Here is a 14,986-nt window from a genome sequence, read left to right as displayed (position 1 = left end):
GGCCTTCCAAGTCTGGCTTCTGGCTCAAAGCATGTGTGAAATAGTTTTTCTTTTGTAACTCGGCACCAAATGTTAATTCGTGCAAGATGCATATTTATGTGTGTGCGTGTGGTGTGGTGATGTATGGTGTGGTGGCTAGCGCACCATGCTACAATCTCGCGACCTGGGTTTGATTCTGAGCTGTGCACGCGATGTGAATGCCGCAAGGTATGTAGCTTGACTTAAGAGATAAATGAGTGCTTGATGCGGTGTGTTCCAGCCACATCACCCCCTCATTTGCGGTTCCATCCCTACTAGGTGCTCACTGAAAGCATCTGCCTCCGTGGTCTATAATGCTTCTGTGGCAGATCATTGTTTTTGTGTTTGTAACGGATTACTAGGAAGGAGACAGTATCTACAAGTGTGTGTTTAGGCCAAAATACACAGGTGTATTGCTGTAGATAGTGTTTGCAATTTCACCTGTAAAACATGAACCCAAGGAAGCTGGAAGTCGTCCGGGGTCAGATCCGAATTGTTTGGAAAGAAACACCCCCGACGCCCACGATGAATGAGATCTCAAACAATAATTACAGCGGTCGGTTTCTGGAGTGCTGGCAATCAAATTGTTCCCCCATCTCTACGTAAGCCAGAAGCCAGTGGTGGAAAATTTCACATTTCCATGAACGGGGTCAGTCACACTTTAGGAACATCCACTGTTTGTTAATTTCTCACCTCTTATTCCCCCCCCACGCTTCACTGACGCCATAGGGATGTATATGGGTGTGTGTGTGTGAGCATGTGTGTGTATGTGTGAGAGACATAAAATCCTATATTTGGTTTGCTCTGCGTTCCACTGGGCCTTCTCCAGTCGTGGCAAGGCTCAGCTGTTTGCCTGCCAGCTCCTGGCCAGAATCACTATCCATGGGCAGAGTGTTTGGTTATTGTTATCCTCAAACAAGGAGGCCCTTTCATTAAAAAAAAATCTTCACTGGTTTCACACAGAGAAAGTGTGTTTAGACTGATCGAAGAATAAGTTGGAAGTACTTAATATAAGAAGATAACTAGGATAATAAAATGAGGCTATAATTCCATTTTGTCCCAGCAATGAAGTTGGTGTCAGGTTGGCAATGGGGCTTTGGCCAAAAATGATGGCACCCTTCAGAATGGAAATGCCTGCATTTATTTATTTATTTGTTCCAGTTGGGTGCCGGCTGTGCAAAGAGCTCTCAACTCCCCCAAAGGTTCAAAAACCCAGTAAGGGTCAACACCTACCACATCGTGGATCTCCACAGCAGCTTTTATATCGAATGGCTCGGCCTCTGCCATGGTAATGTGGCAGTTTTACTGCTGTATCAGAGCCGCACGAAGAAAGCTGAGAGAGCACACTATTTAAGGTGCCCTCCTAGTTTTATATTAAAGCAAGTCACAGGTTCACATTGAACTCATTCTCTCACAGATCCACATAAGGGTGGCTCTTGTTTTGCTGTGCATCCTCATGCACACCACCCCCGACGATGTGACACAGGGCTAATGTTGGAGATGAGTGCCGCCTCATGCTTATTTTAGCGCAAGATAAGGAATACTTTTGCCTAAATGGCTTCTTAAAATATTTCGGGTGTCAATTGTGAATTGAACGGAAATGAGTAATGATCGCATTCTGTTGGAACAGCCGATCTCACGTATTTTTACACGTACTCCTTTAACGGTGACGCGTGGATGTTTTGCCCCCCCCCCCCCACGGTCAGTGCAGGGTTAGAGGCATTAGGCCGTGAGCGGCAGTGACTATTGCTGGCTTCCCATGGCTATGAGATGACTTGCCACGTCGTGATGTGCCGCCCCACGCTCACAGCTGCTGGGGCCCACTCGCTGCTTCCAGGCCATCTATGGAATGTTGAGGAGCCCTTGCAGACCAAAGGGTCACATTTGATGCTAGCCAGGGATAGCCTGACTCACCGAACTGTGACATGTGCGTGCGTGTGTGTGTGTTTGTGTGCTCGCTAACAGCACTTGCCCTAGCAGTCTTTTCAGGTTAGACGGGAGTCTTTGTCTTTTGTGTTTGTGTGGAGAGCGATGGCGCAGTGGTTAGGATGCTATGCTACAAACCCGCCGACCCGAGGTCAATTCACAACCCAACAGTGACGATTATCTGAATTAGTCCTGGGCCTCCCCTAGGTCGACTCAGCCTCAAATGAGTACCTGGTGCGGTGTGTAAACATCGCCACTGGGGGGACAAATGCGGTCGGGCGTGGTTGCTGGCCACCCACCCCCTCGTGTGCCGTGCCGGCCTTCATAGGTGCTAGCTAAGAGCACTTTCCAGAAAACACTATTAGGGCTATTGGGGGATCTTTGTCTCCGTGTATTTGTGGGGAGTGGTGGGGTGGTGTATGACGCCCTAAGTAAGTGACCCAGATAGCATCAGTGAAAGTGCTGTCTGAACCTAGCACGGTTGGCTACGTACGGTGCAAAAGAAGTTCAACATGTATTTCTACAACGTGCCCTAGAGCTTCACATCCCTGTTGGAGGTCGCCTCAGCCAGTCATCTTACTCCCTGGAATAAAAAAAGACGTAATTACCACTCTTTGGCACACGCATTAATGTTAACAAAGAGGCTGCTTCCTGCCAAAGGTATATTACATTGTTCTACCTTGTCAGGCCTGCCAATGGAGAGGAGCATATCCCAGTGTTCTCTTAAGGAGAGACACTTGGGTTTTTTTTTTCGCTCCTACTTTTATTCCAATTGTGTTAACCGTATCATGTTACGAGACATATTATCCATTTGAATTCTCGCAGAGAATGGCCCACAGAAAGATATATCGAACAAAAAAACGGCCTCTGACCTCCCTTCAATGACCTCTTGCATTCACACTAGGTGGTACTGCACCTGCCGACATTCCCTACACAGCGCATTGCTTGTCGCACGGTGGTCAAATTAATAATTCTCAAGAGCTTAAATTTTTCCACATCGATTGAAAAAGGATACAAATTCTATTTAACGACATTCTACCATGGTGAGACCATCAACTCACTACACTTGCAAATCTGGTTCAATCACATTTTGCTACCCAGATTTGAACCTAGGCTCTCGGCATTTACAGCTCATTGCTCCGACCACAGAGTCACCCTGCCACCTGTATATGTTTGACTGTTTATCGTGCCAAATCCCATGAGAGTAATTTGGAAGTTTACACATTTTCTCATCGAGTATTGTGTAATGTGAATGATTTTGAAGGGGGCTGTCGGGGGCCAGCTGCTCGCGTGCAAATGCGCAATGTGATGTGGAGAGCGGCTGGCTTGCAGCAGAAGCACGCTTCAGTGTCCACCGACATGGGAAGCTAAGTGGGAGGTGTTGTGCCCGCTGTTAGCATGTCCACGAGCTACTTGTCTTGCACGTGCTCAAGTGTGCCGATTACCCACGTCGGCCGACTCTCGGCGTCTCGGCCTGCTCGTGTCCGCATTGCCGGGGACACTCGAGAGGTCGCTTTTGAAGTGGTGCCAGGCGATATCCGACTGAGCCTGCCTATCACCAGGCCGACGATGCCCCGAGGCATTTACCTTTCAGCTGTCACAGCGCAGAAGAGAATCGCACGTTTGTTTCAGCAAACCCACCCAGTTCTGGTCCCTATTTTGTTGGACTCGTTTTCAAGTCCATAAGAGGTTTTGGGGTTAGGGTTTTTTTTGGTTAGATCGCTGAAATATATATTGAAAAAAGTTATATTTGTGCAAATTAAATAAATATGTATTTACGCGATCTAACCCAAAAAACTTTTATTATGGATAATATTGGTCGCGAAAGCCTACGTGTTAGACTCGTTTGCTCGTGTTTAACGGGTGAACTTTATCACACGCATTCATCTACGGACGCTTGCTGAGCGACGGTCTAAGTAACACACTGAAATTTTAGCCATTAGACATTATCACTGGGATCTTACCTGTAGTAATCTCATCCCCTTTAAGACTTGTCCAACAATCTTTATTACCACGTTATTTAGCCATTGTGTTTACCAGATGACACAGTCGGGTACCGTTGCTTGGCAGCGTTGCCTTGAAAGGCATGGACGAATATCTGAACGCACAAGTAGTGCCTGCTTTTTATTTTAAATATAGGAACCAATAGGACTGTTACAAGGCACCAATGGGATTCTTAGGGTTAACTAAGGCTCCAAGAATTAGACTGATATCCCTAATTGTCTTTGCCCTTCAATTATTAACACCCAGGGATCACAGAAACCATCCAAGGCACTATTAGGAAATTCTAAGGATACAATGTCAATGCCTGAGGCATGGAGAAAAAGTTTAAGTCGCAGCATAGCCATGCATAAGCAAGATATTGAATAAATAATCCCATGCACAATGTATAAAATATTCAGTAAAAATGCAGTGAGGGATGAAGCGGCGATGGGCTTCCATTTTGAACGGTGCCACAGGCGGGCGTAAGGAATCGTACGGGGTAACTGCACTCTCCCCCCTGGGCCTGCCCTGTAACGCTACACATTTAGTAGGGAGGCTGATGTGGTGATGATCAAAAAGTGTCTTTTTTACGCACGTGAAATATATATTTTTAAAATTGTCACATAATTGCTTCATTAGAAGCTGTGGATTTTTAATTGAGTATGCTTTTCGGTGTGCCCCATCGCGGTATATGTCCAACATTAGTCTAGTTATATTTTACACATGTGCGCGTGTATGTGTGTGTGTGTAAATATTGCTAGTATAGCAGCGCGCTGCGCTCCAAACCTGGTGAACTGAGTTAAATTCCCGTTCACCACCAACACCAGTGATGATTATCTTAACCGGTCCTGGGCCTCCTTCCCTCGGTCGACTCAGCCTCAAACAAATACCTGGTGTGGTGTGTAAACATCACCACTCGGGAGACAAAGACGGCCGGACATGGTGGTGACCACCCCTCATGTGCCGTGCTGGCCTTCATAGGTGATCTCGAACAGCACTTGCTCCTACAGTCTGTTAAGGCTATACGGGGGACCTTTGTCTTTGTGTATATATGTCCCAATAGGGCTTCTTAACTCCAAGGTCGTCTATTTTAAATTTGGCACCAAATGACATGAACAACCTTTAGTTGCACTTCCAAGAAAATTACATCACCAGCACAGGGTAGTGCTTATTTATTTAATAACTAGACCTTTACATATGATAATAGGGTTTTTCCCCTTTTTTCTGGCAACAAAACTGAAACCTTTTTACAAGGATTCATGTCTGCATTAACCACGATACCTGTAGTCAAAATGCAAACAAAAAACCTACTATGATAATATATGCATTGTCCTTGAAACTGATTGGTCCACACCAAGGGACGGCTTTCTTTTGTGCCTCGACCCAATTGGTCTCGACCAGATCACGCCAAAAGGTGTACAGCTCAAAGACAATGCACTATCAAAGTAATGAGGGCTCGAGGTGAGCATCTACATCATTAGACCTCCTTTGCCAGTACCAAAATGTAATACTAGGGTTTTTCCCTATGGCAAAGGAGGTCTAATGATGTAGATGCTCACCCCGAGCCCTCATTACTTGGATAGTGCATTGTCTTTGAGCTGTACGCCTTTTGGCGTCATCTGGTCGAGCACCAATTGGGTCGAGGCTCAAAATAAGCCATCCCTTGGTGTGGACCAATCAGTTTCAAGGACAATGCATATATTATCATAGTATGTTTTTTGTTTGCATTTTGACTGCAGGTATTGTGGTTAATGCAGACATGAATCCTTGTAAAAAGGTTTCAGTTTTCTTGCCAGAAAAAAGGGGAAAAACTCTATTATTACATTTTGCTACTGGCAAAGGAGGTCTAATGATGTAGACCTTTGCATTTCCGCAACTAAAGCACTTTACAAAAAAATGGAGAAACAACAGTTAGGTAAAAACTCACAATTGTTTTTTTTCAACTGCGATGGGGAGCTCACACAGTCTGGACACATTGGTAACAATCACAGGTTGGCGATTACTTTGAGTCATCTCTATGGGATCATCTCTATGGGATGGGTGCCAATTCATCGGAAGTCAAAGTGATTGTTTTTGTGCAGTGGCTAGTCTCTGCCGTAGGAATGTGGAGTTTCCAGATTTTTCATAGGGCTGCTCGCGGATGTGAGCACAAGGCCACCACACCCTTTGAAGGAGTACAAGTATTGGCTTTTTTAAATGTATATTTAACAATTCAAAAATCCCTCCCCCAAAAATATTTTTGCGCAAAGCCCCATCATGAATCGTCCAAGACAAACTTAGATAAGCTTCGAGTTCTCATGATTCATTGGAAATGCTGAGACCCGATGCATCCAATCTACGGAAACCTATTGGGAATTACAATAACAAGAGTAACAGGAAAAACACCCCGAGCTAGTGAGTGTGGCCATCCTGTCGTAGACATATATGTCCCCGTGGAAAAGTATCATGTGGCTATGAATATTGTTGTCATGTTATTCGCATTTTTGTCCACCCTCGTGTCTGAGAGTTTCTCATTTTTCATTATCATTCTGCACAGGTCCCTCATACGGATACTCTTTATTTGCTAGCTCTGCAAGTGCTATGAAGCTGCCCTTTGTCCCGGGCTTGGAATTGGCCACTCGCCATCCATCGCCTTACCGTGTGAAGCTACAAATAGACCCACTGCTGCACTATTTTGAGTTGTGGCTCTAATGGAGGAGGGTGCTGAGGGGGGCGGGGGGGGGGCATGGCAGCCTCTCCATAGATGCCACAATGAATGTTAAAATTACATCCCCGTCTGCGGTTGTCATAACGTAGATGTTTAAGAAATTTTAAACTCCGATCCATCAGAGGCTTTTTGTTGGGGGGGGGGGGGGGGGTAAATTATTGTTGTCTTTGCTGTTGCTATATTTTAAATATCGTGTGCCTGTCTAAAGTAAATGTTTCTTGTTCGTGATGGGCAGCGAAGTGCCACTTTGGTCACGTAAGTCGCTAATTCGGAGCGCTTCCAAACTACAAGTGACGCCTGAAGCCAAAATGTCTTCTTGCTCCAACGAGCAATGTGTTAGCATTCATCTCCTGTAGTGGCCCTGAGCCAGTGATGGACATTCGTCTTTCCCATGACAGGTGTCAGTCTATCCCAAGGATGGCAGTTGTTAATGTGGTACTTATTTTAATGACCCTTTAGGCATAATAGGGTGACTCAACCAATGACCAGGTTTTTAACATGTAACCTCCCTTACGTAAGTTGAATGCTACAGCCAACATGTGCCTCTCGGCTCCTTCAAAACTAAAGTCAAAGTCGTCACATGATCTCTCTTGTGAGAGGTGTTGCTCCCTTTTTAGAGGTAATTTGCGGTGTGCTAGTTTAATTTATTTATTCTGCTCATGAAAAAATACTAATCGATAATACAACCTATTTACACTTAAGAATTTGACAATCAACCACAGTCGTATTTTTTAGCAACGATGAGGCCCAATTGATGGGCAGGCTTCTACAGCTCACGCCACTGCCAAGCCATCACCTGTTGTTCTCTGCAGGCGTGGTGGAGCACTGAGCACTAAACCACTTGCAGAGCGGATGCCAGGCATTTTTTGCTTATTTAAAACAATGCGCTGAGTTAGTTGCGCCAGTGGCAATATTCGTGGTGATACTGCATTGGCAGTGATGTACAAACGCACGCGAAAAACAACTTCACACGTTCGTCAATAGCGCTGCCTCAAAAGGAAATATGTTAGCAGGTGACGTTATGGGCAATGGCCCTTCTTCATAGTGCATTGTTTTCCAGCATTCTGCAACACTACCAAGCTGTTATACAGGAATATAGCAAAATACCACATTGGTTAATTTACGATGTCGGATACAACTCTGCTTTGTATTCTTGGTTCTTTTGGTAAAGTCACGTAGAAGGGAAATAATATGTTTTATTTTTATTTTATTATTTCCCTTCTACGTGACTTTACCGAAAGAACCGAGAATATGAATCCCTGCAGTCACGAAAGCTTTAAATCGAAATGTAACTCTGCTTTGGCCTACCAAGGCCACATGCTTGAACATTCGATATTTTGCCCGTGACATTTTTGTCCATAATAGAGGTTTTTTGGGTTAGAGCGCGTAAATATATAAATGTGTCGTTAAAACCCGCCACCACCCGATACAGCCAACTAGTAAGGGTTGTACCGTCAACAGAACGTGGCCAATTCGTCACGAGTACAGCACACCGGTGTGTTGGAGAGCCAAGCCACAACATTTACAATCTGAGTACAACGTTTCGTCAGTAATTACAACTAGCTTCATCAGGCGACAGCCAGATTTGTAGAGAAGTCCCCCTGTTTCGTTCTATCATGGATGATATTGGTCGTGAAAGCCTACGTGTTAAACATTTTTGTGACTGCTTCAGAGACAAAAAAAACCACGTTGCTTCTTCTGAGGAAATGTTGAAAAATGAAATCCGTCTGTCACAGTCGGTTATGAACAATCAGATACACTGTTCTGTGGGTTAGCATTTCTTGCAACATTAATGAACTGTCAACACTGTAAAATATTTATATCAGAATGGCGTCTTTTTTTAATCAGTTCCTTACAAGATACGCTCTCCTCAGCCATGTAATACTTTATTTAAGGGGGGATTTTTATACATACATAAAATGTATTTGCGCTGTTCTGTACATGCGTAATAGTTTTAAAATGCTTCCTTTGATGAAATCGGCTCATTAAGAAGTTCTACGTATAAGTTTTAAGAATCGGCTCACAAGGTAATGAAAATATGGACCCTATGCTGCTGCGAGGATTAGCTTGAGGGCATTTCAAGTACAACATTGGCCTCTCGGAAAAAAAATCAGAGCCTCGGTGGCGTTTTAATGAATTTAGGACACGGGAAGATGTTAGCGGTGCACGTTCTTACAAGGCACAGGAGGTCTGCTGGCTGGACGCCTTCAAAGACGTCGTATGGCTTTGAAGGAAGCTCCCGGCCACCATGCATCACCGCTGCTGGCAAGGGGGCCCCTCCTCGCCCTTGCGGATGTACGAGTTCGCTTGACACTCTGAGAGCAGCACCTGCTTTAAGGGAAATGTGAGACAGTGAATTTAAAGGCAGATACGGAATTAAAGTGCCCTCTCAACGGAACCATGACCACTAGCAGTTGTTGAAGGCAGCCCCTTGTTTCAATGTCTGGTAGATGTTTTTTTTTAATTGCTTGCTCATAGTAAAAATAATAATTATTTTTAGTTATTTAGGCACCTGTGGATGTAATGGAGCTGTAGGGAATCATGGTACATCGTTGTTAAATATAGCCTGCCAGCTGCAAATTAATTTACATCTTTAAATTAGCGAGCTTAGTTGCCTGCAACTGAAGGGAAGACCTGGAGCTCAGTACACAGAGCAACCAGTGCATCCGTAACAAATGAAAATGATTTACAACTGAAACTCATCGTCAAACCGCTGCGGCAAAGTAATGTTCCTTGTTCGGCATGTACTCAACTCAAAAAAAGGACTCATTAGAGGTGCAAATGTAGCTTCCACGAGTGTAACAAACAGCCATCTCGTGCAAGAGGTCAAACAAGCTCGACCAAGTTTCCTCACCACACTCGTCTCCGTTCGCAGTCATTGAGTCGGCAGTGGAAATTCCACATTCCCTGGTGGGTGCTAGTCTGTCCAAAGTGCGACCACTGTTAACAGCCACGTTTTCCCAAGGAACATTCCCCATGCTGTGAGGTGGATACAGCATAGAGCCGCGTTGTTCTACCTGTGGCGGTGGATAAGAGAAAGCCCTCCTTCATGGGTTCCTCCCAATAATAGAAATGACAGCCTCACACCTGTGATTACATGATAGTGCTGAGAGGAGTGATTTGAGGTATGTGTAGAAAGCGACGTCCGATAAGGATGGTTGTCATAAACACGGTTATTACAATGCCCAATATTTAAAGATGTCGTCATCTGATTGAGCGTCGCTGGTGAAAGTGCTCCACTTACAATCCGAATAGTTGTGAGAGCAAAGCCTGGCTCGGGGTCAATTCAGCCCCATCCATAACCCTGCGAATGATAATCAAGCACCACTTGTTGCGGTTGTCCAAAGGAAAGGCCGGTTCCTGCCATGGGAATGTGGAACTTCCATAACTGTCTGTCTTAGGACCGCCAGCGGAGATGAGCACCGGCTGGCACTTGTGTGATGAGTGAAACACTTTTACTTTATGTGCATTTGACAATATATTAGAACAAACTCTGCTCATTTGTTAGACGGTATCGGTCAAACTTTACAACATGGAAGTCCAGAATGAACACCGCATTCAAGACCCCAAACATTTCCCCCTCCTGGATTTTACATTCCTTGAAGACAACAATGCAACCATCAACTGCTTCAGAGCACCAGCGGGCCAATGCGCACGTCTCCTTCATGAATGGAAAATGAAAGACAAGCCAGAGTGCGACTGTGGCCATGAAAACAAAATGATGGTTCATTTAGTAAACCACCGTAGTCTGCGCTGCTTTAATGGAGGAGGTATAGCAAAACTACACGAGCTCTCTGTTGAAGCCCTCTCATGGCTAACAGGCGTCTAACATTGGCATCTAGCTCCTGAATATATTGCTGCATGCAAGAATGGAATAGTCAGACTATGATACTGTATTAATGTTCTCACTGAAGGGAGGAGGATGCTTTGCTTCATGTGTGCCTCACCGAGATGCATAAGCGGCTTAGGGCAGGGTAATCCTTTGCTCTAGGTGAGGGCACTTTTCCTACCACTTTGCATGTTGATGGTGGTGTGTGAGTGACGTGAGGAAACGTACGTTACCTGCCAGTATTGAGCTTGCTGGAAGTAGCAGGTTATGTAATGAGGAAGCACATTTGGCTCAAAACGTGAGATGTAAAATGTCGTTATTGTAACCCTACATGTACATGTCGACATGTACAGCCTGTTTTCTGTCAATCCACGGATGTTTGAGGGCCTCCCCACACATTGCAGGCTATGTGGGACATTTGACCGTACTTCACCACGCTGGTCAATGTGAAGGGAGTGCAGAACGACAGTCGTTTTTTCTGCACTGCCCTCTAACGCCTACTCGTACTACACTGGTCTTGTGCACATGGTGGTCGCCCATCCAAGCACCATCCCAGCTCAGCCCTGTTTAGCTTCTAAGATTGGACCAAAACGGTCGAATTTTTTTCCCATATTTTACATTCCAATTACTGTATGCCCTTCATGTGTATGTATTATGTTGAACTTCTTTGGCACCGTACGTATCCAACCGTGCTAAATCGGAGGTTCAGGGGAAGGACAACAAACTAAACACAAGCACTTACAAAGAATTTACGTTTTCAATCTAGATTTAAAAGTGCATATCTCCAGTCGCCTTCTAATATCAGAAGGAAGAGCATTCCACACGACCGCAGAAGCGCATCTGAAAGCGCACGATACGGTGACTGTCTTTGTTCGATGGCCAGCAGCCAAAAACCGCTGCGAGGATGACCGGAGTTCATGTGATGATTTATGCTCCTTCACGAGAGGAGCATACGAGAGGAGCACGCGATGTCAAGACACCATCAAATTAGCATTTGGAACTCTTGCAACGACCACCACCTTGTGTTGGAGAATAGCTTCCAGAAGATGATATCTTCTGCAGGCCCCACCAGGTGCAATAGGCCCCTTTCGGGGATGCATCTTTATGTTTTTCAGAGTCCCTTGGCAATCAAGATACATTTTATTGTAGTAATAATAATAAGAAGAATTACATATATAACGCACACGGTATCTTACGGACATGAATGACTGTGACTGAGGAGCGGAGCAAAGCTCAGAGTCGCTCGGATGCGAGGCATGAGAGGTGGGGCCTTGAATGTTCCCTTAAAAGTTGGTGTTGATTGAATGCCGCCAATGTGCGTCGAGATGGCGTTCCAGATGGTGGGGGCCTGGCGGGGGGCAGGCATGGAGAAACGACGCCTGGCAGTGATGGTCGTGGTCCTTGGTTTAGAGAGGAGGAGGTTGTGAGTCGCGCTGCTGCGGGAGAGTTCCACCGTAGGCTGTCATGCCGGGTGACGGCAGCGAAGACGGATTAGGTGGATGACGGAGTGTAGAGGCGCGGTGGCAGGCGATCTTATAGCTGACCCTGCTGCCAATGATGGAAGCCAGTGATCAGAGGTAGAGTATGCCTCATTACCAAATTGGCCACATTGGGTTTTTTTTTACAGTCACTTAGTTGTTGGGCCTAGACCAAGAAATACGTCAACACTTTAGAAGCCAGTTTCATCGTGGGTGGCGGACACTCGGATTTGAACCCAAGAACTTGTACAGTACTCCATCATGGTATTATCCATCCAGCTACTTCAAGCTAATCCTTATTGATGGCGTAATAGATCATGTCTATTAGATGGGATATTACGCTTGCAGTGTATACGAATGAATTGTTTATAGACACTGTGGTTAGCACGCTGAACTATGACCCCAGAAATCTGATTGTGAATCCCAGCCATTGCTAATGTCAGTAGTGAGTGATATCCGAAACCTCTTTTAATTAATTTAATTAGCGACAACTACTGTGGAATAATAAACATGGGATGCTGCCGTGGTGTGATGGTGATCACGCGGGTTTTGCAAACCAGAGGTTATCAGTTAAACCCCGCGAGAGTTTAAACAATGGGAACGTTTCTTAAATCTCCCTCCTCTGTATACCCAGCAGCACAAATGGGAACACCACAATGATTGAATCTGTGAGTTTCTTGTGGTTGGATAAAGTGTGGGTACTTTCACCTCTTCCACGATGCCTGGCCAGCGTGGAAGAGTAGGGCAAAATATCATATATGTATGTATGTTAAGCTTCTCTCGCACCGTACGTAGTCAACCACGCTAATCGAAGGTGCGGGGGAAGGACACATCTGTAGGTGATGTCTAGAGCTCCCTCTAGTAGAGGCTATTTTGCCACCAGTGGCTTGAACAGGGCATTTCAGGGTCGCCCGTATACCTTTACCTATTATAGATATGGCAATATGTATACATGCAATGTACAATTGAAAATAATCTGACCAGAGATAAATTCGCACCTCCGATTGGCACGGTTGGCTACAAATGGTGTGAAAGAAATGTACAATTGAAAAAAGTGGCGTTTTTTACGTTAAAAAAACCGCCACTTTTTTCAATTTTTCTTGCTGTGGTTTTCACACCTGATGATGATTGCTTGTGTTGCAGTCGAAACGTCGTGATAATTTTATTGTTTTATATTTTATTATTTTATTGTTTCCCTTCTACGTGACTTTACCGAAAGAACCAAGAATATGAATTCCTGCAGTCACGAAAGCTTTGAATCGAAATGGCACCTGTTTACGAGGAGCTTTCCTGTTGGCATGGCATGTGGTTGTAGCAATCGCCTGTGGTGTGGGGGGGGGTTTGACTCTCAATCGGATGGTTGTGGTTTAATTCCCAGTCACTGTCTGGTTCAGCACATAAACTGTCTGCAGCACGCAGTCAATGTGTATACGTATGTTGAACTTCTTTCGAACAATAAAATGCCAACCGTGCTCATCACAGGTCTGATAAAATGACTTCTACTTTTCTGGATGTCAGCAGTGGTTATCAAATTGGGAGGCTTTCCCCTGCATTAGGAATGTGGCATTTCCACCACTGGTTCAGAACATGCGATTAACACTGCACCATTGGCTCATCCATTCCGCAAAGCGATTTGACCTCTCTTTCTTTTTCAAAAACCGGCATGTTCTAAATGTATGGCGATGTTTGATTTGCAGGTTCCATTGTGTAGACGGAGTTCCTCTTAACCAGATCACGGTTCGCAGTACAATTGCACTGAACTGGAGCCTGCCCCGTCAATCCTGCAGTCAGGATGTGTGTGTGTGTGTGTACCATTCAAGGAAACGCGTGCAAAGAGAGAGTAAAAACACACAAGCTCCACCACTTGCTAAAGTGTGGGGCATTTTGTATTTGGCAGGAAGCGGATGTTGTGAGCTGTGACCTTATGAGCACGTGGCCTTGAAGAAAACCTCAGCACAGGAGGAATCGTACAGGTGAGCCATTTGCAAGAACTCCTAGGAGGTCATTTCTTTAAAACTGATTTTTATGTTTAGTTTGTTGTCCTTCAACCGCACCTCCGATTAGCACGGTTGGCTATGTATGGTGCGAAAGAAGTTCAACATACATACAGACATTAGCAGTGAGCATTCTCACTGCGACAGAGTGCTCAGGCGAAAGTTTGCGTGACATCTTACGTCTTTCAACATTTCCGTGGTATATATGTTTAAGACAAAGATCCCCCGGATTCATCGCGCAGCGCTTTAACCACGACACTATACACATCTCGTGGTCCTATGGATCGATTGGATCCAGTCGTAGGGGTTTAGAATTCCACATCGGCTCTGTCTCACCAAAACACATGAGTATCATCACATACTCGTATGATCATTGGGACACTTTGTTTTTTTCACTTACAGTAAGTGAATGGCTTCATGAGATTAATAATATTTTGGTCACATTGCAATGTCAGTCTTAGCGATGTAATATCGATATTTTGTCTCGTACAGATCTGCTCCGGTGCTGCTGCAGTGCAAAATGTTGATTCACAATTTGGAAATTGCCAGTCAGGGGAGTCAACTCGACCTATATTTCCTTTTGTTTGTTACAATGAGTAACGCTCTGTAGAATGTTACAGCAGTGGCCGTCCTCTGGTGCAAACTGTGCCTCCGTCATGGCAATGTAGAATTTCCACCAGCAGTTCAAGGGGCCTTTTGTGGAGATTTCAGTTCAGTTCATTTATTAGGTATAGCCCTGTGAGCCATGCGGCTCTTGAATCGAAATGAGTGCCACTCTAACATTGTTTGGGCAGGGAGACGCTGACTTATTTAAAAAGTGAACTAAACGGCCAGAAGTACTGTCCCTCCCCTGTTTATTAAACAATAAATGGAAAGACCTTGACCCATTACTGGCTTTACACCTTAATAATGAAATATAGCAAACGTTTCCCTGGGTGTCTTTTGCCATGATTGACTGGGGGTTGGTGGTTGGGCTGGGGGTGTATGAAAGTGCTGAGGGGAGGCGATTTCTTTCAGGTTTCCAAATTCAGTGTTCAGGTGCTTACACTTT

General features: G+C 45.0%; 1 protein-coding gene across 9 annotated transcripts in view; it reads left to right on the top strand.

Moving 5' to 3' along the window:
• Positions 1-14,986, top strand: part of LOC116937147 (talin-2-like) — a 246,255-nt gene that overhangs the window by 62,441 nt on the left and 168,828 nt on the right. For 8 of the 9 annotated variants that reach the window (XM_032944800.2, XM_032944373.2, XM_032944900.2 and 5 more), the window contains exon 2: positions 13,839-13,914. The exons of the other annotated variant lie outside the window; for it this stretch is intronic. The gene's annotated coding sequence lies outside the window, so the exon portion shown is untranslated. The remainder of the gene's footprint in view (positions 1-13,838; positions 13,915-14,986) is intronic. 9 annotated transcript variants of the gene reach the window in all.

Source organism: Petromyzon marinus, chromosome 1, assembly GCF_048934315.1.
Source record: "Petromyzon marinus isolate PM22_M1 ecotype Great Lakes invasive population chromosome 1, UKy_Petmar_22M1.pri1.0, whole genome shotgun sequence".
Taxonomy (NCBI): domain Eukaryota; kingdom Metazoa; phylum Chordata; class Hyperoartia; order Petromyzontiformes; family Petromyzontidae; genus Petromyzon; species Petromyzon marinus.
This window is presented reverse-complemented; position numbering and strand designations above follow the sequence as displayed.